This window comes from Papilio polytes, unplaced genomic scaffold (genome assembly GCF_000836215.1).
Source record: "Papilio polytes unplaced genomic scaffold, Ppol_1.0 DF823288.1, whole genome shotgun sequence".
Lineage (NCBI taxonomy): Eukaryota > Metazoa > Arthropoda > Insecta > Lepidoptera > Papilionidae > Papilio > Papilio polytes.
In genome coordinates, this window is record NW_013525916.1 from 579,033 (window position 1) to 605,240 (window position 26,208).

At 34.3% G+C, this 26,208-nt stretch overlaps 1 protein-coding gene across 1 annotated transcript in view; it reads left to right on the forward strand.

Annotated features, from left to right (window-relative positions):
* Positions 1–26,208, forward strand: part of LOC106104951 — a 130,270-nt gene that overhangs the window by 67,263 nt on the left and 36,799 nt on the right. The gene's annotated exons all lie outside the window — the stretch shown is intronic.

Sequence of the window (26,208 nt, forward strand, 5' to 3'; positions counted from 1 at the left end):
AATCTGAAATAGTGAACTGTCTGAGTTCTATAATGCTCTGTGCAAGTGTACAAGCTGTTTAAATATTTTACTAGACAAATCTTGTAATAATGTTGGAATGTACAGGAAGATGTCGTAATAATATTGAAAAAATTACTTATTAAAATGTATGTAAATTACTATCGATTTTTTAACTTAAATGCATGAATCGTTGCTCGATAATCGTCTAACGTCAAACACGTTGAAAATATCCATTTGAAAAATGAAGGAATCAGAACAAATTAGATGCGAGGTAACGAGTACTAGTAATGGGGTTCCGTACGCCGCGGAAAAAACCAATTTCAATCGTGAAACATCGAAATGTTATAAGAGATTATCTTTTTGATGAACATTTTACGCTGGTAGAAATGTATAATTTTTTTCATAACAATAGAAATATAAAATCTAGAAAATTCCAATATTGAAATTGAATTTGGATTACTAAATAGAAATCAATGAATGTCATGTAATTATGTTGATAAGCCTAATTTAAATAAATAAATAAATAAATAAATTCTATTCAATTTATAATCACGTTTATCTAAAAAACTATACTGTAGTTATAAAAATGATTTTATTTTCTCACATATTAAAAGTATAAAGATATATTCGTACAGTTAAAAGCTTTACATCTCCAAACAAAGAACAACCGTTTGACAAAACGTTAATAAAGCAAGCAATAAAATAAAATTGGAGAGGCCATTTTACAGAAGTCGCAATAAACGCTTCTTTCATAACAAAAATCTGCTGAGCCGAGGTCGTAAACTTTGTGTATTTTAAGGCCACTTTCACACGCACTGGTGCTACTTTAGATCAGAATACAATGAACATTGTAAGGAAATGTTTGTATGAATAAAAAGTGAGGACAAGGATTTTAATAGTCCGTTCTTATATGGACATTATGAAATGAAAACAGCTTGTCAATGCAATATTATTTATTCATGAACAAGGAAAATCATGCAATGATAAAAGTATGTGATAAACATTAACAATAATTGTTACAGTTTCAAAAATATTATATTTTATCTGTAGCGCCAACGCATTATTTTAAATAGGTCATCATGAAATACTTGTGTAGTTTGCCAACGTATCACAAAATTCATATCGGAATGCACTTCCTTTACACACTATTGACTTTTCTGTTAAATGACATTTTAACGTGTTCGTTTAAACAGAAGAATGATTTCATTTTGCAATAACTTGAATCATTTTATTTAAAAAAATGCTTAAAAACACGCCAGTGTAAATACTGCTTAAGTTTGAATCGAATTTGCTCACGTAGGCTATAACATAGGGTCCGATTTAAGTCCCTGACGACGTCTGCCTAAGAGAGGTAAATAAATTGAATACATTTTCTTTGCGATCGTAAACTTGTTGAAGATATCTAACTCTGTATCGTAACGTTCAATCTTTTATTACGTTCAGATGGATTTAAATCGAGAAGTATTTGCTGGATTGGTTGTGATCCGCAGTTTAAAACTTTATGACAAAAGTACTCGAAGAATCAAATAGAGAACTTTAGGTATGGTCTATACCATCTCGATATTAGCGAGACTTTTTTCTTAGCACGTGTTATGGACTATGATCGGAGGTATTTTCAAACCAGCATGACTTGGAGTCCTTCAAGAAGTGACCGTACCGTTTCCTCAAAGGCCGGCAACGCATCTATAGTTCCTCTAACATTGCGAATGGGCCTCGTTGATCACCTCGGTGTTCTCGCCGTTCATTTGGGACGTTACCGATTATTTAGTTAAATTATAAATATTCTTTACAGAATCCTTAAAAGATGTGCTATATGGTTTTAAATATCTAAAATTATCAAGCTTTTAGCGTTATCCATTTTCCTTACTCATGTTTATTTGAATTTAATCTTGCTTCATAAACGTGTAGTGCATTTCCTTGAAATGTCAAATATTAAAAGACCGTGTCGCCTTTGTGACTCTGGATTTGTAAATATCGCAATGAGAGTCGTAAATACACCGTTCCTTGAGCGAGTCTTGTAACCTTCCTAATCCCCAAAACGGAGAAAGAAAAACAACGCATAAAAAGTTGACCTAAATTTCTAAGCACATTTCATTTTCTCTTTTTCCCTTTAACGAAAGTGCTGTGTCTCCGGGACATCAGAATATGCCTGATTAAAATGTACGATCACGATGCAACTCGCGTAAGTTTATTTAATGCTTAAGTGTATGCAGAATCTAATTTAGGTATAATTTTACAAGATTCTTTGCCCAGATATCAATTATTTAGGATTCTTATAATTCTATTAGACAAAGTTTATGAGGTTATATTAAATGACACTGCACAAAAAATCGCCGATTGAATTAGGAGTAAAATCGTCTTGCTTTATACCCAATTTTAGGGTTTAATATCTTCTCAAATGTTTACCAAAATACCTTTTATATACTGTTTTGTTATTGTTATATTGTATCAGTCTATATTTAACAATATAAGTACTTGAATATACTGTTCAATAGACAATATAGCCGGCATGAAAATTGCGCCAAAAGCACTATAAGAGGCGATTACATGAGCCTATAAAAACTCAACGCCAACGAAAAACGACCTCCATTCTAAATTCTACCTTCAAAAATTCAAAATAAAGTTCATTTTATGTTCGTAGCGTTTGGTAATAGCCCGTTAGCAGGTGAGCGGGGGCATCTTTCGGCTCATGTTGTGGAAATATAAAGTTTTCCCAATAAATAATGCAGTGCGCCGCTGAGAGGTAGCGCCATCTACACTTCTTCGCATTAATATCCGAGGGTAAGGTAAACGTTTTGATATATCGTATTCACTTCAACATTTTAAACGTAACCTTAGTTTTTCAGTCTTCTTTTATTTGTTATCTCTTTATTCCTCGGAACGTGATTTTGCTATAGTTTAGGTTGCTTTTAGAACGGGCACACACCTTCTTCTAAACTGTCCAACTGTTATGCGATTGTCGATTGTTTCGCAGTCAATTCAACTGTTTAGTTGCACAACTAAATAACGAGTAGTGTGCGCACCTCCATATAAGCTCATAGGAAACAAAACGCGACTAAACAGTTATGCCATTCTTTAGTCAAAAGTATGCGCGTGCTCTTAGTAGTATTCTATTATGTGATGGTTACAGTATGGATAACCAATACGAACAGCTCCTATAAAAATATAAAAAACGAACATATGTATACGAAATAATATTGTGTCTACTAGGGTAATGTTTTCTGGCATCTATTACTAATTGCAGAGTTATTTAGTTCATTAAAATATGACGATAAAATTTAACACGCTGTGTTTTATTTGTACGAGTTAAAATTGTTACCAGAAAAACAAACAGTGAATGTGTGATAATGCGATTGATTAACTCGAGTTTGTTAACATTTATAGCTTTGAATATTCAAAATGTTTTATTATTTACCTATTTTGTTAACATTTTGAACTTGTTCATAAATAAAAAGATACTTATAATAAGTAAATATACGTATCAGTATATAATAGCTGATATATACATAATTTTGTTTCATTACAAAAAATTATGTAAGACCTATAAATATAAGCCGTCTAAAGCTATATTACTACTTTATATACCTGAAAGCAAAATGAGAAAGTATTTTAAAGTAAGTTTCATAAAATCCATCAATTAAAAAACTCATTAATTTCCGGTATGTTCGCTGAAAAGCACATGTTTATTTTCTAAACTGGAAGCCTAATGTAAGTAGGGCAGGGTCCGGTGTGAATAAATGAGAAGCTAGCGAGCCCGTTTGGAAGTGCAAACACAACCGCGTCCCCGCTACGCTGCCCGGCACTCCGCCCGCCAAACCACCTCATGAAGGCTACTGTTTCAAATGATGCAGTGCTATTGCTAGTCATAACGCAGCAATACAACATCCTCAAACGTTATATTAGTTAGATTGCTAGCTTTAAAAATACGAACACATTTAAAACCAGAAACGATTTTACGGTTCCACTGACGTTACGTGCGTCAACGCATCTGAGCTCCTCTGGTTTTGTGCATGTCCATGGGCGTCGGGTCTAGTTATTTGAAACGATCCGTTGATTATCTGCTCCCTTCTCCTAAGAAAACATTATAGGTTTTCTGGGCGTGATTTTGTTCATGTGCGTCATCTAAGGATTACGTTCTTTAAGTTTCTCTTAGTTTAATCGTAATTAATTGTATTTTTGTTAACTTTAATTACCAAACTTATAACCTATTTCACGCTTGCGTGTTTCTATTCGCGTGCTACGAAACAGTTTTCATATTAAGTCTGCACTAAGATAGCATTTATGGCAGTGACGTCATTACAAGGAAAGCCATAGTTTAACCCTCACGTGGATATTCTGATTTCAAAAGTAAATAAAGTCTTTAACATGCCAGTTGAAGTATGATGAATCTTTTCCACGTTTGTAAGTAACTTTTTGTTCAGAGGGCTTATCGCGAATATTTGTGAGAATGTTTTCGTAACATTATCGACAAAATGTTTATTAGTGCAGCGACACTATCGGGCGTGAAGTATACCACACATTTCATACGAATTTTATCGATTACGTTCCAAATACGTTCTTACAACCTTCCCGCTAATATTCGTGATACTTTGTGACTAGAGTTGTTATCGTTTGACTGAACGAATTTTATTAGTCAATGAATTGATTTTTTTTAATCTTCTATGTTATTGTTACAGGTATGTGTTATTCTTAAGATTTACATCCAACAAATCATAGTAAGTTATGCACTTCATTTTCAATTTAGTAAATGTTTTCAATAAGTCTATACTTCACATATATTTCGTGTGTTTATTTTTCTTACTAAAAATTCATGTCAGCTTTTTCGATCGAAGCAATCTTTTAGATGGCAAAAATTAAAGCGTACGTACTGCGGAGCGGTACACGCTCAATTACAGAGAATCGAATACCGACCGAACGTAATTTTGCACGTTTACGTTCCAACCGAATCCATTCGCGATCTCATCCGTGTAAGGCTTGTGAAGTACTGGAAGCGGGCCTATAAATATATTTTAACTAATAACTTAGAAATGATCACAGTACACTTTTGTTACAATAGTACTAGATATATGTATGTACTAAATGTGTCTTTGAAACCGAGATTAGGTCGTTTTCTCCTTTAAGGTCGTTTAAAATAATCTGATTACTAACTTACGATGTCGATGCACAAGTCGTTTAAATAGCTTTTCTAGTTAACAGTAAATCTTAGTAATATTATAAATGCGAAAGTCTAGACGGATGGATGGATGTTAGAGTTTGTATCTTAAACGGCTGATCGTATCTCGATGAAATTTAGCATGAATGTAAGCGATAGTCTGGAAGAACACATAAATTACTTATTTTTGTTTTTTTGAATTCCACGCGGACAAAGTCGTAAGCGAAAGTTAGTATTCCAATATTTATGCCTAACATTGACATTTTTATAGCCAATATTTTTTATAATAGCTTTAAGTAGAATAAAAAAGAGTAGCATAGCTTGATTGGGGCGATATCTTAAAACGAAAGTTGAGAAAATGAAAACCCGTTCTCAAAGCGAGGTTAACGTAATCGCGTACGTTCCCCAAATTAGGTTCTAAGGACTCGCTGATTAAAATACGAATTCGATCTCTAATATCAAAATTCATTTGCGTGAGCGTACATAAGCACTGACAGATGTAATTCGTTCAATTTCAATCTTTTATTGTTGAATCTTGATGAACAAGAACACACTCTTAAACGAGAAATGTGATTGGAAAATTACAACAAAATGGTTCAACCAATAACTATAAAATTAATATTTGATTTGCGTTTAAAGTGACATAATTAGGAACGTAGTGATGATTGTAATGACAAGTCATAGACCGTATTGTTTCGACATAAGTGACATCAGGGAGTTAGCAAGGAAATTTTTAACAAAATATTCGTAACGTCATCAAATAAAATTTGACACTAATTCTGCTTCTCACTACAGTTTTGCTGATCAAAATTTAGCTAAACATTTTGTAAATTCGTAATTTCAAAAGGTACAGGGTATAAAGTTTTTAATTGCCACATAAACACAACAAAACGCAAATAAAGCAACAAGGAATTCGCCGTTATTCCTCGTTAATGAGTAAAACTTTGAAATATTGAGACGCAGTTAGCGAGGCCGACATCGTCTGAAAGTGATTAGCTCGCCCCAGAGACGCGCCCAGATAACATTATTGATGACGGAAAAATTACATTTTCATTTAAAATTTACTAGAACATCTATTCCAACTTACGTGACTTGTATAAATTAAAATCTCTGCTGCTTTCTTAATTTTCATTGGAATTAAAAAAAAAAAAAACTAAACTATTGTTCATTAGCAAATACATTTATTAGCCCTACACATACATACATTTAATTCTATTTCTAATAAATCTAGAAAAATATAACATTAAGTCATAGACATACATAAATTCACAAGAACGAGTCAAAATTACGTCGAATGGCGTCATGCCGTCTAGCGCTCGGGAATTTTCCTTAACAAGGGTCCGCTAAAAAAAGTCCATTCTAGTTTTAATTACAGCGCCGCCGGACAGGCTCGCCGGGACCACTGGACGCGGCTTTTTAATTTTACGCCGTAATTAGATTTTTCTAGAAAACGTCCGAAGCCCACGAGGTGTCGATAAACGGTTCGCAATGGCTCCTTGACACGTTTAATAGCTTTACTTCTGCAGTGATAAAATAAGCACTCGCTTTTACTTATTCTATCATTCATACATTTATAATTACAACTTAGACTATAAGTGTATTTTAGAGTACTTTTTGGGATAGAGCAATCTCCAACGACGATTCCCCATTCTATTTTGAAAATAACTCTCTTTGCTAAACTACGCTCTCTCTACGCGCTCTCTTAACTACGAGGACTCCCTCTGTTATTTAAAATTATCACAGTAACATTATTTTCATCACTATAGACTCATTGAATTAAATACATGAATATTAGATTATGCTTAATTTTAACCGCTGAAGGTGGACAAACTGACAGCGTACAAGAAACTGCACTATAGTGTTTAAATGCATCCACAAATTAATGTTAGAATAGTTCCTCAAGGAACGGCGCTCGGCCCGCTACTGTATAATTTGTTCTCCGGCGCACTCGGTTAAAACTAAACAACATCAACGGCCATTACCAGGCTATCATGAGCTGAAAGAGGTCGGTGTGGTTCGTTTACATTTGCAATTGCATCTCGGCTCGCAACACGGGTTGGGTCCGGGGGCGATGCATTAACATAATTGCAGGCACTATATTGATTGGCCACTGCTGTACGGCTCCTGACTGCGGCTTGCCTCTTTTCCAAGCTACTGGAAGAACAAATTGTTACTAACGAACCATGTTTGTTTATACTCTCATTAAACGTCACCTAATGTTTTGTGTTTACGTTTGTTATTGCATTTAAATCAAATAAAAAGAATATTCTGCTAGAATCGTTATCAACAGTCTATAATATTATACGCAAGTATCTTAATTTTTGCACTGAAAAAAGATAATCGTGCATAATTTCTTGCACGATGCACATACAACAGTTTTAAACACGTTTTAACAATTATCTTAGAGTATTAAAATGCAAACAGAACATGCTGTATACCTGATTAAATCCCCTTTTTCACTACGAGACATGCATCATTTGACTGCTAAATTTATAGTCGCGGCCGCACTATTGAAATTGATACGAAATCGTCGCTAGAATCAAGCAGCTAGTCGCGTGGTTAGTACTAGTGGAACAAGGGTGTACGTTCTCAGTAAAACAGTGGGCGTTGCGTCCAGTAGCCGTCTATAATAGGCGATGTTATCACGACTATGCGAACGCTGGCCGCTTATTATAATACTTGCTCGGTTATTTTCTCTGCGGAATTGAATGATGCATGTAATTGTTATGTTAAAGTTAGCGCTGGTGTTAAATTATTCAAGTGTACGTTGCTATTTGTTTATTGAAATTTTGCTTGGATTACAGGTTATAAAATAAATGTAAATGGTGCAATTGTACGAATAAGTAGTAGAATAAAATGGCAGCAGTTAGTGAACGAAAACTGTTTAACTGGTTTAGACGTCAAATAATACTTCAGAAATATAGATGTTATATTTACATACTTTAGGTTTAAAGCGAATTTAAGTACGGCAATGACTAGAAAAGACTACTAGAAAATAAACACTGCAAAAGTAGTTAGTAAGCTCAATATAAAATAATCTCCAAGTCGCTTTCATTACAAGCAACAATAGCTCGTCTAATTAAAACAACAAGCAAGAAAAAATATCTTGAAAGCAACGCCCGAGCGGACAACAGAATCAGAAAGTGTAATTTAAACGCGTCGTTAATTTCCGCTCAATAGATTTTTATGAAACGCCACGTTTATCTGCGTCATAAAACTGACGGCAAGTTGTCCAGTCTACCTTAACAAGCTTCTCTAGAATACTGACTCTAAATATTTCGTTATAACCAATCTCCTTGGGAATAAGGATTCCCAATGATTTAAAATTTAAATCAAGTTTAAATTTTTCATTTACCACCTGCAAAATAAAATAACGTAAAGATTGTCAATTATTTTGATTGAGAATTTTTTTTACTGATTTGGTTTATTCGATTCGATTTTTTGCTTTACAAAGATTTCCGAAGTTTTTAAATCCATTTAAATTGAAGCAATATTTTCTACAGATGTTACTATTACCTTCAACAAATTTGTAAGATTTGTCATCCAAAGTACAATTCCCCTAATAAGAAATAAATCTATGACTCCATCCTCGGTTTAGATAACCGTGAAAAGTAAATAGGTAGCCCCTTGTGCAATAAAAAGATTGAAAGTTATTTGTCATTCTGGAATGTCGTGGTATTATGCAACGCGGCTTGCGGTGCTCGGCGCCCTTGCTGTCAGCTAACGCGTTTAGAATAAGTAATTTCCTTTTGGTTTCGTTAGTTTCTTCGCCTTCCGCTTTATTTTATCTGTTACTCTTCTTTAATGTTTTGTGACAGCTTGTTTTATTTTACTTAAATGAATTAAGTTTTGTTATCTTTGTTCTGATTTTGATATTAACTTTTGCTGTTGAAATCTAACATTAAGGGTAATTGATTTATTTACGACTAGCTGTACCTCGCGACTTCGCCCGCGTGAAATTAAAACATATAGCCTATGTCACTCACAGATAAATTACCTTTCTAACGGTGAAAGAATTTTTAAAATTGGCCCAGTAGTTTTTGAGTTATTTCAATACATACAAAAGTGCAAATCTTTCCTCTTCATAATATTAGTATAGATATAGTAATTCTTCTATGGATAATCAAATTTACTTGCCTATTAAGGTGAATAGTATAGCTTTTTTTCTGTATAGTAACATTTACAGCTTAATATTTTAAGGTCTTGGGATCGATTTTAATTTAGTAAATATGTTAGGTATAAAATTAATTCTAGTCATATAGAAATATTATAATATTTTGATGATAAAGTAAAGAGAATCTTCAATTTCGGCGCCAACATTCCGTGGTAACGTTCCCTAAGATTGATTCTACAATTTGAAGGGGAAAATTAAGGTTTCACTGCAATATTTTAAATTTATTTGCTTTTGCGATGCAAATTATGAAATAGAGATGGGGAGGAAGCTGTATTTTTTTATTTCCTTCCCTTAAATCGAATAGGGGAGACTATTGTTGGTTTGCGGGGGGACGAGAATGTGTTTACTTTTTACTGTTTGAAGTCTTATGAGTGGTATGACTCGTATTTATCAACCACAAGTACATTTACGAATAAAAATTAAATAAGATTAGATCTCGTTCTTTTAATTTAGGGAGAAATGAAATGTTAGAACTAAATTAGGAACAAAGTGGCACAGCAACTCTTCCATACTTATAGACGTAGTTAAAGAAATTTTAGCCAATTTTAGCAAAGTTTTTCTGACGTCTCACTTTATCACTTTAATAAAGTATTCCAGGCAATGTTCTCAGAACTGCCTTCCAATACTTCCAATAATAAACGAAACCGGCAAAAACTAATCTAACTCAAACACTCGTAAAGATAACAGAGGGCGCTCCCGTTGGGAATTCTACTGTTTAGCCGCTTTTACAACTCTGTCGAAGTAAGCTTTACCATAATTCACTCAGGCCTCTGTCCGTTCGAGTCCGATTCCATTAGAGCGACAGGGTTCTACGTCTGAAATAGGTTTCGGTCTGTGCTCCGTACCCTTACCAATTAAAAATAGTAGGATTAGAGATTCTTATTACTCCCTTGTGATGCGGAGCCTTCTTATTTCTTATACGTACAGTATCTCGGCAGTTATCTATACTATTATAATAAAGCATAAACACACACTTCTTTGTTGCCTAAGATGTCAGCAATTACAGCATATTTTTAAATAATTCGTTTTTAATAAGAAGTCCTACATTTACGTCACGCTTTAGGCTATATATTTTCAGGCCATTAAACCTAGGGGGTAAATATTTTGGATAAAGACCCAAATGTGGGAAAGAGACCATAAGTTGCTGTCAACATCAAGGAAGCGAGAATTGTAATGTCGTTTGACATTAGCTGTTGATGATTTGACTAACGTAAACAATAAAATAAAATTTTCATAATTTCATGCGGAAGCCGCACGGGAACAGCTAGTGTAGTATTATTTACTTTTAATAATTCTTTTTTTAATACACTTACGTCAAGCTTTAGGCTACATATTTTCAGGCCATTAAACCTAGGGGGTAAATATTTTGGATAAAGACCCAAATGTGGGAAAGAGACCATAAGTTGCTGTCAACATCAAGGAAGCAAGAATTGTAATGTCATGTTTGACATTAGCTATTGATAATTTGACTAACGTAAACAATAAAATAAAATTTTCATAATTTCATGCGGAAGCCGCACGGGAATAGCTAGTGTAGTATTATATACTTTTAGTTGTTGCATTGTGTAGTCGATCAGATATTTGCTTTGTTTTTCTCTTGTAACAATTAGCTTTCGTTCGAGGTCTCGAATAGAATTAATCCGATAAACATTTGTCTTTAGACTTAACTTTTTCTAATCTACCGTAGCTAATAGTATCTCCCACGTGCATCTTTAAGCTTTAATGTATCTGATTTAAATATATATAGCTTTAACAAATTGTACAACAAAAGAACTAGAAGGAAATGTTCTTGATACAATCGCGAAGCTAAGCAAGCGGGCAATGCTCGTGCATTACCTCAGACAATGAGTAGTGAACTTGACCCCGTACTATCGATACACTGATCGCTTGCTTTGAATCTTCTACGAAAGTGACCTTAGTAATATCACGATGACTACGGACTTTAGTAATACAACCATTTGTTTAACAGTAAACTTTGACGAGGATTTTTAAATTATTCACAACTAGTTGTTGCCCGCGACTTCGTCCGCGTGGTATTAGAAAACATACGAACTGTAAATAATAAAAAGGTACATATCCCTCGGGAACCGGACATTTCTCGGGGATGAACCTTATCCCATGTGTACTACAGACTTTGCTTTATATCTATGCCAAATTTCAATAAGATATGTTGAATCGTTGCATAATGATCGTGTAAATATTATAAAACTAAATTAATGAATCCCACGGGAACCGTAACTATTCCCGGGATAAAAGGTAGCCTATGTGTTCTTCCTGACTACGGGCTAAACCCTTCATGGAGATCCGTTCATCCGTTTAGGCTACAAACGCTAACAAACATCCATCCATCCATCCATCTAAACTTTCGAATTCATAATATTAATAAGAAGGAAGATTAATTCATCATTGTTTTTTGCGTTCTTATTTATTATATCTGTCATTAATACTGCGCACATCTGAAACTAAACGCACAATTGTTTAGTCTCGCTTTGAGTCCTATGAGCTTATATGGAGGTGCGCACTACTCGATTTTTAGTTGTGCACCTAAACAGTTGAATTGACTGCGAAACAATCGACAATCGCACAACAGTTGGTCGATTGTTGATTACTGATGATCACAGCTTGTGTGTGTGTCAATAATCATACTTTTACTCACCTGTTTATTTACTTTCAATATAAATAATATTGAAAGTAAATACAAAGCAATTTTTTACCTCTATACAATAGGTATGCTAAGCCATATTTTAAATACATTTCTTGCTAAGTCCACAATATCGTGGTGATTCCGAAACACCATGGCCGTGGGTCGTGACAAGACATCGTGATGTTACCAGTAATTTGAGGTGCATTACTGTGCCAACGTCGCCCGGCCTCTGATAGACGCCACGCTAATGCACTTCGGAAAGTGTGCTGTTAACGCAATCATTTGCATTTTTACACCACTCTCGTTCCGTTACTCTAATGAACTCTGTAACTATACGCAATTAGGACATTGTAGAATTTAATTTGATTCTTTTAAAAACACTTAAAGCTGTCGCCCTTGCCGTTTTCTGCGTCAAAGTAAATAAAAACTGTAATAGAAGTAAAGAGTGTAATTTAATCTGTTGAAAAATCCATACATCCAACCAAAGATTTGCATTTCTAATAATAAAAAAAGATATCTATTGTAAATAAACATCATAGAGTAACAAATTAAGTAAATACAAATTTAAACAATACTTGTCTTATAAAGATAACTCAGCAATTAAATATAACGAGAAGTTATCAGTTATAAGCAAAGCTATCTCCAACAAGGCATTAAATGAACGAATCGTTCGTAAACAGGGATCGCATTAGTGTAATCGGCGATGTCCCGCTCGGCCAAGCGCGTCCTCTGCCGATAGAAATCATTACTTCATTCTTTCTTGTAATTACTACGATATTAGTTACAACTCTTTCGTATTCTTGTAATAGTTTCTATTTTATTAAGTTTTTCGTGCAATACTAAACAAATCTGTTAAAAATCCATTAAAGAGAAAGAAAGTATAGTTTTCGTGATAGACTCTTTGTTCGAGAACATCCAGAACAGAAACGCAAAGCTACAATCAGTTAATAAGAATACAAAAAACATTTATATAATGTATCTACAATGTAAGGTAAAATTGTATATTTCTATTTTATTATAATTTTTTCTTCAAGTATGATAAAAGCAATTGTATCACCTCATCATCGCGTCTCCGCGGCCCCTTGCTCTCGAAAATTACTTCTTCATAGAGGGTTTCAGGGTTATTTATAAACCGAATTTCCATATAAAGAGTGTGCAATTAGCCCCAAACTCCTCTCTCCCTATAGACGTAAACGCGATGTATATTTGCGCTTCCCTTTTTCCACACTCGCAGCGAATAACAAATGGCTCCCACCTGCGAATTTGCAGAGAAATTCTTGGATATAACAATAAAGCCTTTACAAAGGTGATGGTGAAGAAATAAAATTTCATCTTGTTTTCTTACGCGGGGCCCTTTCAACCCTTTGCCTTGTAGCTAATGTTCAAAGTGGGTAATGCTCGCTTTTTATCTTCCCATACTTATATTATTACTAAGAATTGTTAAGATGAAAGGCATAGATATTTCCGTAAACATTTTTCTCTATTTTTATAGCTTCATGCAATTTACGTCGACGATTTTAAATTACATTTCTGCGATCTAAAAGTGTTCGTGCATCGCGCAAACTCCGAGCCTCATCCATTGTAATTAACAAACACTAACAATGAAGAAAATGTTCAGATGTTTCTGTGATGTATTGTGATAGATTGAGTGCTACTCATGAAACTAAAATAGAAATTAACTAAAGTTACAAATAGATAGATTTTGAATCTATTAATTGCAAAAAAATACTATCACATTTTTGCTTCGACTTATTTTAAGAATTTTAAGTCAATTATCATTAGTAATTACATTTCAGATTCAGATGGTAAATTAATTCTATTTCTCCACTTAATAAAAATTGAAACATCTCTCGAAAAAGTTGAAGAAAAAGTTTCTTATGATAATAAAAAGTTTTCTGAAACAACAATCTAAAAAAGCAATCTGAAATATTCATGAAATGGTAACAAAGTTAAATAAACAAATTCTGAATTGAATGAGATGAATATCTTAAGTGTTGACAAATGCCATTACGAGCCGAAAACGAAAGTACAGCTTTTAAATCAAAACTATTTAAGAAATATTATTTCGAAAAATTACATCTTGCACCTTTACTAGTTGTATGAACTCACTTCCTTCAATACATCTCTAAGTTTCCGTCGATAGATGATATAGAGATGTGATGTAACCAACATTAAACTGAAGTAGTTCGCACCCTCAGTGAGATGTCAAGAGAAATTTGCATCATAACTCCGTTGTTGCGCGTACTCTTGAGTAAGCAAGCTACGGAATCTTAGTTGAACTTCAACAAATTAGGCAAACAACGTAATCCACGTGACGAACGCCGGCGCCATGTTTGTCCGCCATATTTGGACGCCATGTTGAGCACGATGCGCGGTAATTAGATAATTGCATGAGACCCTTGCCGTTTGCGCATCAAACTCTGTTCGAATGTTTGCGTGTCTCGATTGGAACGGATTTCAGTACGACCGGCGAGGTGCGGGTGTTGTCAAGATAATTACGTTTCATTGAATTTTGTTTGGCGTATTGACACTCCTCTACAATTACGCTTTAACCGGTTGATGTACATTCACAAATTACATTTACATTTGTACAAAACCCCACCGACGGTTAAATTGTCACTAGAATAGTAGTTGTTTCTAAGTTTTTGTAATTAAAATTGGTTTTTAAATAATGAGTTTTAATTTGTTTGTTACAGGTAAGGTTTACTAAACTTTGAAACATCCTCAATATGGTTGGTACCTGTTAACTATTAATAACTTTTTTTCATCTACCTTTCATGCAGAGTTAACTAAATCTACGGATCAATTACTTAGTGACTTTGAAATTTTCTTTTCAAAGTAAACTTACAAACGGTGTATTAAGACCATTTATGACGAAGCAATATTTTCCATAAGAACTCGAAGCACAACCCCCTCGTTTTAAAAGCAGAAGTAAAGCGGAAGCGGCGGGCCGGTTACGTGAAATTTATAACCCGCGGCGGGGTCGAAAATCGGGGGTGTAAATTGGTAAATGCAAGAAGGGGCTGCTACCCGCTAGTGCCAGGTGAATTACACTGGACTTGTTAAATCATGTACGTTCATTTTAATTACGGCACGACTAATGGATCGTGATAAAGGGACATAAGTGTTTTGAGTCGTCATAGATAACCGTTACGGTATTGGGTAGGGTTGAAAGAGGGATCTCAAAAATGTTTGATATTTCTGTCTTTTAACACCGTCATTTGTTTTTGCGTTCGTTCCATACGACGAAGAATATATCTATATTCAATCATGAATCCTTTAGTAGTTAAGAATGAGTAGTTAAAAAACTACTACTACTAGATACCACTAGAAGACTACTAAAACTACTAGAGTAATATTTTTTTTACAAAACCAGGTATTCTAAAACATACTGTTCAATATAATAGTTATCTTATGTAAGCGATAGGTTATAGTGATAAAAAAATCCCCGACAGAGCAGACAGAGGGAGCGTCGCATTGTTCCCGCTAGAGGGCGACCGGAAGTGCTTTGTGCGTCGGCTCCGGGCACCGTACAGCTCCCAGTCAAAACATGCGACCATGAATACAATCTTGTCTAGTCATGCTTGACATAAGTAACCTTTGGGCAACAATTTTTTATTATTTTAGAAGACGATAAAAGTAAAACGCGGCACACTATTTACTAATATGCTCCATAGTGACTATCTTAAGTCACAGTTGTGATAGATTTTAAGGAAAAAAAGATACAATCGGACAAAACTGTTGTTTTCTTTGATGTCCTTTAGGTGAAATCGATCTTAATTATCTATACATGGATGCTATAGCACAGTAATTCTGTAACGGGATCGTAAGACGTATAGCGGAGTAACGGGTTTCTTATTTTACGTCGCTTTTTATAAAACTCCTTGAAGCCGTAACCTATATATGGAAAGCTGATCGCTCGCAGAAATCCTGTTACGGAGACAGCTGTCAATAGCGAGATAAACTTTGCTTGAAATTGTTTACACTTTAGAATGTGAGCTACGGTTTTAGTGATAAGAGGTAGCGGGTAACTGTAATAGTGAATTATCTGAGAAAAAAGTAGACATGAGAAGCACTTTCATGTGTTTGTTGCTTGTATATAACGAACTTACTTGATTTATTACTGGATTAGATGAATTAAGAACTTATACACAATCGTCTGTAAAACTCACGCAATTTTTGTTAACATTTTGTTTAAATTACATACTGATTATAAATCGCTATCGCTTGACAATATACTCTCGTACATTTTACATTTTCTTCCATCCCTTATTCGCGAAAAATAACTAGCAAATGCTGGCGCTGCTTAGTTTTTAATTAATCTCTAACAAGGCAAGCTCGCGGAGTTTCTCGGAATTAATGCCTTGAGGGAGGCCATTCGATTCCGGAGTCGCGGCGAAATTGTCTTTCGAATTTATATGTTAATGTAGAAGATGAGGGAAGGCTGTTTATTACAATCTTCAAGTGGGAATACTTGTCGGAATTAAACATTCCGTTTTAGATTGAGACGAGACGATTGAGTGAAGTGTGCTCAGATGAAAATGTTGATAATATTGAGATTTTTAAATCTACCTAATTACTCGATTAACAAGCAAACTTGTTTATCAATTCCTTTTTACCTACCAGTAACCTAGACGGTTTAATTTGGCGAACTAAATGTATTGTACAACTTGTTTTATTGATTTAAATAAAAAACATGCAATGTATAATTACACTTAATTGTACATTTTAAATAGTAGACAAAATGTAACGGTAGTTTTTGAATATTTTATCTGTCCATAATCTATAATATCCTAACTAAGTTTGTGTCTATAATTTTAATGAAGGTGTTATAGTGTAGGCTGCAAGCCTGAATTTATTTCCAATTGGTCAACTAAACTAATATGTAACGTTTGAAACCTGATACCCAAAACCAACATCTAAGAGAACAATCAACTTTGAATTCAATACAAGTAACGAACTTAGTTCGAGAGAGTAATCCTTCAAAGGTATCTAATTACAGCTAAACAGTTAAAAGTTACACTTTATTCAAAATTTGTGACAAATTTAACTAATTGTTTGTCCCTAAACTTAGTAAAATCCCGTTTCTATTTTTACTGCCCTTTTATTAACTAAAGTAATAAATTAGTGAGAGTTTTTCTGTCAGGTGATGACTGAATCATGTCTGTCATTGATAAAACAATCCTCGTTACAGTATCTCAGTTTATTTATTAATCAAAGCAAAATATTATAAAGGAAATAAATATCCTGTTAAAGCTAACAGAAGAGGGCGCCGCGATCTTTGACAGATCGTGTTTACCTGCGACATACCTCTGTTTGCACTACCCTCCCCCCTCCACCCCCTTCCCAACCCCTAGACCTGTTCCCGGCTCAATCGTCGATTTCATGAGGAATCCAATATCTTTTGCACTGTAACTCCATTTTTATTTCATATACCAATACTACAAAGGAAAGAATTCGACTTATATGCTGACATCTTAAACTTACTAGTAATAATTTTCTTAATATCTTTCTGTCGAAATTAATTTCTGTATTACAAAATAAAAATAAAAGCATAACATTTACGTGCTTTATTTATATGACCATTACCTTTGTCTGCAAACGCAACAGAAATATTGGCATGTATCGTTAAAACGATTCGGAATTCGCAACAATTTAAAACGTTTCGTAAATGAATGATCCAATTTGTTCGGAAACTTTGAGTTTTATTTCCTACTGGATAAGTTTGATATCAGCAACGATATTTTAAAATTTCTGTTTTAAATACAGAATGTTTTTAGACGAAATTAAAAATTAATAAATAAAAAAAATCTCGTAATAATAATGATATTTACAATAGTAATTTAAACTCAAATTGACTTATTTTCCATTATGTTCCAAATTACATTTGTTTTAGTTAACGCTATCGCCCGCCACAGTAATATAATTTGCATCCTAATCAGAACAAATAAGCAAATAACTTCCATATTCATTAACTGTATCAAAACATTTTATCTCCAAATTACTTGACAGAGAACCCTCTGAGATTGCAAGTGAGTAATGGGTTCATAGATACAGGAATATTTGAGTGATTTTGTCAGAAATTTGTCAGAACTGATACAATGTATTTCATTAGGAATTTCCATTTGGTCTCCGCGGAGGGGAACAAATACAATATCTCCGATTAGAGCCGAGGGCTGTCGCATCTCGCTACGTAAACATCGTATGCTGGCAGAGGACCTCTGTTTGGATACAGCACAAACAAACTTCTTATTACTTCAATTCTTTTCTCTCTCCTTTAACCAGACAATCGTAACAGACAATCTTACTTCTAACTAATATTTTAAATGCGAAAGTTTAGATGTAGGGATGGATTCCGTTTCTAGAATGATCCATCGGATCTCTATGAAATTCATCATAGATGTAGAATAATCTAGAATAATACATAGACTACTTACTAAGTTAGACAAATTCCGCAAGGATAATGTCGCATCGAAAAAAATCACTGACAGTCGTAAAACTACTCCGAGTTATATCGCTGGATCAACTGTAAATAGGATAGTTCCTTATCGCGATTTTAACGAAGGCATCGCCTGCGTTCGACAGGCCGGGTCAGCGGGGGGCTGGAGATCCCCCGAGACTGGGGGATGCGCGGGGCTGCAGCCGCGTCCGACGCACGGCCCGCTCGTCTAACGAGACATTCGCTTCCGTGAAAACCCCCTGTAAAATTGCCAAAGCTTGATTTGTGACTTTCTTAAAATATTTTCAATATATTTTTAAAGCTTTTATAAAAGATACCAAATAGTTTACTATGAAATTTCGATATATCTAACATTGAAATGAAAGCTTATTTTAAATTATACAAAGTAGATACAAGCACTTCGAAAAGTTAGTGTTTCAGAATAAAAATTAAACCATTACTTACAAAGTTAAAAAACAATACTCTTAAAAGATAAAGAAACGTATAAAGCTGTTGGAATAAGTCATTTTGATAAAAATCTTTGAACGAAAGAAAGCGCCTACAAATTCTATCTAAGGTTAATTTTAAAAACAAAAGCAGTTCCACGTTGTGACTGAAAAAGAAAAACAATACAAACTTTGCCACTGAATAAAAATAACGAAATCACGGAGCTTAATTCGTTTTCAAAAGTGAACATAACTGGGAGATTTCTTTAAACCTCACGACTTTTCCTATCGAAATATTGTCGTGACGACATCGTTAGGTTGAATGTTCTCGATGATTCTTTTGTACTGACAGTTAAAATTTTACTTCAAGTTCTGACTGCTTTCTGTGACATCTTTTTGGATTAGAATGTTGATTTGAATATATCGTCGCATAATATTAGACTTATTTTCTTAGTATATATTAAACATAACTACAAGCATTAAAAAAAAGCTAAAGAAGAAAATTAAAAGTCTAAGTTACCAACGGTTCATCTGAAATATAAAAGATTTAAAATCTTCGAACATAAAAGGCCATCGTTCCGTGCACTGTGAGGACGTCTGATAATCCTCGGAGGCCGAAATAAAATTAAAGAGAAAAAAGTTACAGAAAAGAAAAAAGTTCTTTCGGCAACAATGGCCAGTCTCCGCGACAAAACACATTGCCAGGATTAAAGGAGTTGGAGAAAGTTTCCCTCTTCCCTTTAAAACTGGAGACGGGACATCTTATAAACGTTACGGTGGATTAGAGATATATTTTTTCTGAATACTTACGACTTTTTAGTACTAGCTATAAAACTAAGAATTTATTTAACTTACGTTACAAACTTCACCGTAATACTTTGGTTGAAATTTAATTTCCACTAGCAACAATCATTCGAATAAACTCAAATACTGCGATATTGAGTTGTACAACTCAGTCCATGCTATGTTTGCCTAGTACTTTGCTTCGTATAATTTGAATTAGAGAAGATTAACACCGACAAAATTTCAGTTTTCAAACACCTTGTATTAAAAAATGTTCTTATTGTTTTTCAAGGATAAATTAGGAAATCTGTCAGTAAGTTTTGTCTATACACAAAGTCGAGCTGTGCAGTTAAATCTGATAGAACTGACCGTCTGTAGCGAGCTTCATCTAATTTTATATTAAGAATTGTATGAAAAAAATCTCTGTAATACTTTTTCTTCATTGAGTTCTCTTGCAAAGCATATAGCTTTTCATTTGTTTTATTCGGTAGCTCTGTTTGCACGGGTCCAAGTTCCTTCAATACCGCGTCGAGGAAAAGGAATTTTCTATCAACAAAAAAGGACAACGGATCAAATTGCGTTCTGTAAACAATTCTTTCGTTTTAGTGTTTTATTGATTTTGTCGAGTTGTATCGAATTCTTTCAGGAACTAAAATTGAAGGATTTTTCTTGGATATTACTCTTGTAACGCGAAACATTTCAACTTTAAATTATTGAATCTTTTTGTACTTTTAGTCTGCATAAAGTGACAAATGAAAATGTCTCAAAAATGTATGCTGTACGTAGTTACTTGATGCGTTTGTAATTTTGCATCTATACTTTACAAAGCGATATACGATATTTTCATGTAACTTTGAATCTAGAACTGAAGTCTTTTAATTGAAGCGTGCTTTACCGACGCTAACGTGAAGTTATAATTAACGAGTGTCCAATTTTGTGCCGAGATAATTTAAGGTTTGACAGCGTTTAGAAAGGTCCCGAGGCAAAAATGACCGAACTCGTTTCGGGTTGACCTGACGGTGTGGCTTTGCTTAACAACGAGCTTTTATGTTAACTAAAACTAACTTATTTTAATACTAGAGTTGACAAAACGAACTTACCGTTTCCAACTACTGAATCAATTCATCTTTTGTGTGGGTTAATGTCTCATGAAATTAGATCTTGCATAATCTTATTTAATATTATAAATGCGAAACTTTAGATGTATGGAAGATGTTCCTTAGTGTTTGTAGCATAGAGCTGAACGGAATTCTGGAATAGTCTGGAATTACAAAAGACTACTCAATTTTGTTGTCTTTTTTTATTCCACGCAGACTGAAACGCGGGCAAAAGTTAATATGTCAATATTTTTTCGTGATATCCAATTATTAATTAATTCAAACGTAACCTTCGGGATTCTAATTCGTAAATTTATAGTTAGCTACTGTTAAATTACAACAAACCAACGGCGCTAGGAGATTTAACATAAACACTGAGCATTATTATTTTCATTTTCCATCAAACTTTGTACAAACTTGGCTCAAACATTTGTACAAATGTTTGATGTTTACCAGCCGTTGTAATTTTGTTTATCCGAATGCTTAATGACTTTAAGGGATAATCCGAAAGGAAAATAATGGAAAAGGCTGCTTCATTGGCGGGTAAATAACAAAAGTTATTATTTCACTTATTAAATCGTGAACAGAATATAATTGCTACATTGTTATCGAGCGAGTTTAAGCGATAATTATGATATGAAACGTATTTTTCAAACGAACTCTAAATTGATTGTACAATTTAGAAACTGTAATATCATAACACATTGGGAAAAAAGAGGTGATCAAAGAACCGTTACTTAAAATTTTAAATCAGTGTTATTTTTTGTACAATAGCTGATGCCTGCGCCTTCGTACACGAATTATTAGATAAAAACCAATAATATGCCTGTCTATGTCAGCTACCCTTCAGTGTAAGTCCGATCGAAATCGGTCCGGCCCGAACAGACAAACAGACAAAAAAAGTAAATGCGATTTTCGTTATTAGCAACGCAAATATATCATCTTCGCGAATTATTTTCTTTTGATATTACAAACAAACATACCAATTTCATTATATGTATAGGAAATAGAATATAAATTCCATCCAAATTTACCTCAACATATTTGTACATTAACACAGCAGTGTGAAATTCTAACGTTAATTAATACGTTTAAATTGTACAGTTAAAGTGGATAACGTCATTAGTTAAATCGCCAAGACTCAAGCTCGATCCCTAAGGGCTGGTTACACTGGACATGCAAATCGTACTACAATTCTTTACAGACCCAAAGGGGCAGTAACATTGCCGGAATTAACCCCTTGGAAATTACCAACTTGGGAGTGAGTAATGAGGAAGTTAAAAAAAAGAATTTTCATTAAATTACAATTGTTTTTCGCACTGTTCGTAACAATTTAGAGCGGGTTCACCTTTGACTAAATTGTCGCACAACGGTTGTGCGATTGTAGATTGTTTCACAGCCAATTCAATTGTTTAGTTGCACAACTAAATATAAAGTAGTGTACGTTACTACATATAAACTCATAGGAATCAAAGTGAAACTTAACAACACTAAATTTAATAAAATATTTGAATAGATAATTCGACATTTTGCTTTAAATAATATAAACAAATTCAGTTGAAATTCCCACACAAACTTCGCCTTAAGACATCTTGTAAATCCTTCAGCATACATAATCGCTTGTGAGATCGCACCGAAAGTACTTTTAAAAGTAACAAAGTGCTGTTGTTATGTTCACGCTTGAAAATTTATAAACCGAAAACTTTAACACCTTGACTTGGATACACCCTAATGCATAATGTATGCTGATAGTAACTTATTTAGTTTACTAAGTGAACTACACTTTGTTGCAACAAAATATAGTCACTTAATTCTTTATTTAAAAAACATACAATAGGGTTAATTGACTATTTTTTTGCAATTATTATGCATTCAAGTACTTACGAGCTTTTAAATAAATAGACTTGTAATTGCCTTCTCTAGTCTTAAAATACTCCACATTAATTAAAATTTTAGAAATCTTGAATATCGGGCAACCATAATCTTTAAACAAAACATTAATAAACTTAAACATTACTATTTATTTATATGTAGCCTATTAAAATATAATCTCCCGCTTGGTACGATACCCGAAGGAAGGCGACCCTAAGGTTGGACCCTAACATCCTCATATCCATTTCAATTGTTAATGAAACAGCCTGATAAGAAACTAGGAAGTTTTAGTGTAGGGTCGCTAATTGTATGGAAACCATTCAAACAATTGTCAAGGCCTGGGAAAAGAGCTCGTCAAATTTAAGTGGTCGTACACTGAATACTGTAACATTGCCTGTAAAATTAGTAGTCTGTTATCTCAACGTTTTGTTGTTACAATGTTTATTTATTTCCATCGAAACTGGAGAACTCACATGTTTGTGATATTTCATAAAATATTGTAATTGGGATTTTTGTCCGTAACAATGTTTTAAATGTAACAAGTTTACGGGCTCAAAAATCGGATTATATGTGTTTATAGCAAACATAAAATAAAATGTAATATAACTGTATCGTTTGTTGTGTTTTGATTATGTATTTGAAGCAAATAAAACAAATGAATTACTAAAACAAAGTATGTTTTTTGTAAAACAAATGACGGACGCTATTCCAAGTGAGAACGTGAGTTGTATGTTATCTTGCACGTGTAGTCATTCACTTTGAGCATGAATATCTATACTAATATAATAAAGCGTAAACACACACTTCTTTGTTGCCTAAGATGTCAGCAATTACACCATATTTTCGAATAACTCTTTTTTTAATAAAAAACCCTACACTTACGTCATGCTTTAGGCTATATATTTTCACGCCGTTAAACTTAGTGGTAAATATTTTGGATAAAAACCCTAATGTGGGAAAGTGACCATAAGTTGTCAACATCAAGGAAGCAAGGTTGCCATGGTTTGACACCATGTCATGTCATTTTGACTTTTGACATTTGCAATTGATAACTTGACAAATGTAAACAATATTTTTTTTTATAATTTTATGCGGATGAAGTCGCATGGAAACAGCTATTTTTAATATTTTCAAGTACATTACTTGCACCTAATTAGCTTAATTGAGTGATATACCAAACGCAAAACATCGCATTAAACGCTGTAATAGCGTACCATTTGTCTATTTGGCGTCGCATCCGTGTATTTAGCGTGTTATTAATTGGGTCAGTAGAGAGCGGGCTCCATAGCGCAGCAAATCACAGGCCGCAATTAAGGAATGAACCGCCATTAAACTCGCACCTCTATCACGAATGCGCTTGTCAAAGTATATCCGGGGGCTCCGCTCGGCCATATATCGCACGCCGTTCCCTTTGCGACCGACGTCCAACTTGGAGTGTTACACCTAGTAACGTGTGGTATAAGCGATACACTTTAGCGATTTTTGTTAATAATGAAAAAGTAAATCATTAAAACTAATTTCAAAATTTTCCAGCAAAATCAAAAATGTGATTTACTACGATATAAGAAAACAATTTACTTGTGCGTTTCAATACTTGTATTCGTTTTTGAATTATCAGATTTTGTTACTCCTTTGAAATGGTTTGCAGTGATTTTTTTCTCTGTAGTCATACCTTGTTTTAAAGGAATTAAGGGTTTATATGGTTCTCAAATTCAGAAATCCCTTGTACCAATCGGAGTGGGGTAGGTTGGAACCTTGGGTGTTCCGCGGGACATCTTGTGGCAGGGGCCTCTTGATTTATCTGACCGTAGCAGGCCGCAAACTAGACGCCTCTGTATTTATTGCCACAATAACCCGATTAATTCTCTCCGACGGAGTTTGAAGTCGGGACAGTCCGCTAGGGGCCGCTGTAACCGCACTCGCACCGCTTATGCGTTGGTACGGTCTACTTTATTGTGTCCACGCTGTAAAGGAATTATTGTGGTACGCTCGAGCTTAGTTTTATTGCGGGCAATCGAGTGCTGTTAATATTTGGTACGACTGTACCCGATTATTGTCGCTCTGTGTGAAATAACTGTTACTACCGTGGCTTAATATTCGTGCGGGGTGATAGTGGCGTAGAATAAAATTACATAAAACCCTATGAATATTTATAATACGTGTTACATTTCTTTAACATTTTTTCGACATGATTTAGTAAATCTCTTAATATAATTTGGTCAATATAAAGTACTACAAATCATTAGAAAACATGTAAGAAATACCTTTGTCAAATTAAATTAACACTATTGATTTAAATAACTATGATATCGCATCCAAGGTCGCTGACCTATTTGGCTAGTTAGTTGGTTATTTATTATATGAGCGGCAAGCGTTTCCTCGAGTCGTGGATTCAATTCCATTCATCAGGTAATGCGGCGCGGTCACGCGACGAGTGTACGCACCTGATTACGTCATTTACTTCAACCGAATCTTTTGTATTTGGCATGTTGTACGAATATAAATCTACAAGGGACTTAGACGTTCAAGAGCTTCACTTGTTAGTCTTTTGTTTTATATTTTTTAAATAAATTATGTTCTAATGGAATTCTTCAATCGATCGGAAGTAAAACCATCAAATACGATTCTCTCAATAATCTATAATACATTGTCAAACTTATTGATATTCCAAAACTAATCTATTTAACTTCACAGTTCAATGAACGGGGAGTCCTGTTAATCCCTTCCGAAACATAAAGTCGATAGGTCAGAGCGTAATAAGCATTATATAAATGCAAAAACTGGCGTCCTAATGAAATCAAGTGGAACTAAACGATCGTCCGGGCCCGCCGCCGCCCGTCACCCGCGCCCCCATTGTTTCGGGTTAATACGGCCTATGTAGGTCACACTGATAACAACATTTATTTTATGTCCCTTTTATGGACGCTGCCGATTTCTGTTAGTTTGCGTACGGAAATATCCGCACAATATACGAGGGAATACATTTTGCTAAGACTCAGAGGGTTTATTCCAAACTATAAAACTTTTTGTGTTATCTCATCTGTAGATTGGATTTATTTGATTTGACTTTTATTTTTTATCTGATCTTTTATTAATTTATTCTTTTTTGAATATTACAGAAGCAATAGACATGGTGGTGGTAGTGTATTTTAAAATGACAAATTTATTTTAATAAAATATTACAACCATCTTGACATTGTAACATCTTTTCAGTAAATAACTAAATAATTTTGTCAGACCTCAAATTTTAACGGTAAATCTTTGACTCGTCAGAAGTGAGCCCTCACAAAAGGCAAGGCCGTAATTTCGCTTCGGCTTGCGATCCGCAACCTTTTATTAAGTAGACACCGAGTCGACGAAACAAACAGAGACCCGAAAGGGTCCAAAGTTTCATTTCGACGGTTTAATTCTAGCGGAATCTTTGCCTATCGCCTTTATTGCTTTCGTAATAAAGACCTAAGTGTCGTTACAAGCCGCGTTTTCCAACAACGGGGGCTTTAATCAGTTGGTTATTGCGGCGGCGACACGACGCGGCACAGCGCGGCACAGAGCGGCACAGAACGACACAGAGCGACACAGCGGCCGCGCGCCAGAGAAGGTC